The following is a 688-nucleotide window of genomic DNA, read 5'->3' as shown; positions in this document are numbered from 1 at the left end:
GCTCCTCCCGCCGTTGGCTGGCAGAGGGTTGTTGCACTGCCGGACGCGCTCCTGGACGCCCTGCCCGCAGGTCACGCTGCAAGGTCGCCACTCGAGCCAGCTGGAGTATCCCCCGTGCACTGCAACGGCAACGGCGACGCGCTTTGCGAGGGGCTGGGAGCCCTCAGGCTGGCAGAGCACGGCGAGCGACGCGCCCGCCGCGGTGCTGCAGAAACAGCTCCCCGCAGCCCAGAGAACACCCCGCTGCCTTGCTGCAGCTACTGCAAATCCTCCTGCAGGCTTTTCGTTAGAGGCATGATTGAGTTATGATACATGTGAGGAGCATGGGGTCTAGTTCAAAAGCCTTTCATTATATTACATATCTTTCGATCCTTCACACTCATCTGTCTCACACACCTCAATGAGTATAACAGAAGGAATAAAGTTACATGAAATAGAAACCCACTAACATCTCAGACTAGGCTTAGCATGTACCTCGCATGTCTATGATAGACAAGTTAAAATAATTTATCCATAAAATGTGGGTGAGGTAAAATCTTGATCATATTTAGTCACAATCAATGCTGGAACATACCACTTTGATAGGAACATCATGAAGTTCAACAAGGGCAAGTGTAGAGTCCTGCACACAGGGAGGAATAACCCCATGCACCAGTACAGGTGAGGGGTTGACCTGCTGGAAAGCAGT

The sequence above is a fragment of the Merops nubicus genome, unplaced genomic scaffold, assembly GCF_000691845.1.
Source record: "Merops nubicus isolate BGI_N331 unplaced genomic scaffold, ASM69184v1 scaffold21189, whole genome shotgun sequence".
Taxonomy (NCBI): Eukaryota; Metazoa; Chordata; class Aves; order Coraciiformes; family Meropidae; genus Merops; species Merops nubicus.
The sequence above is the reverse complement of the archived record's forward strand: the minus strand, read 5'-3'. Positions refer to the sequence as shown.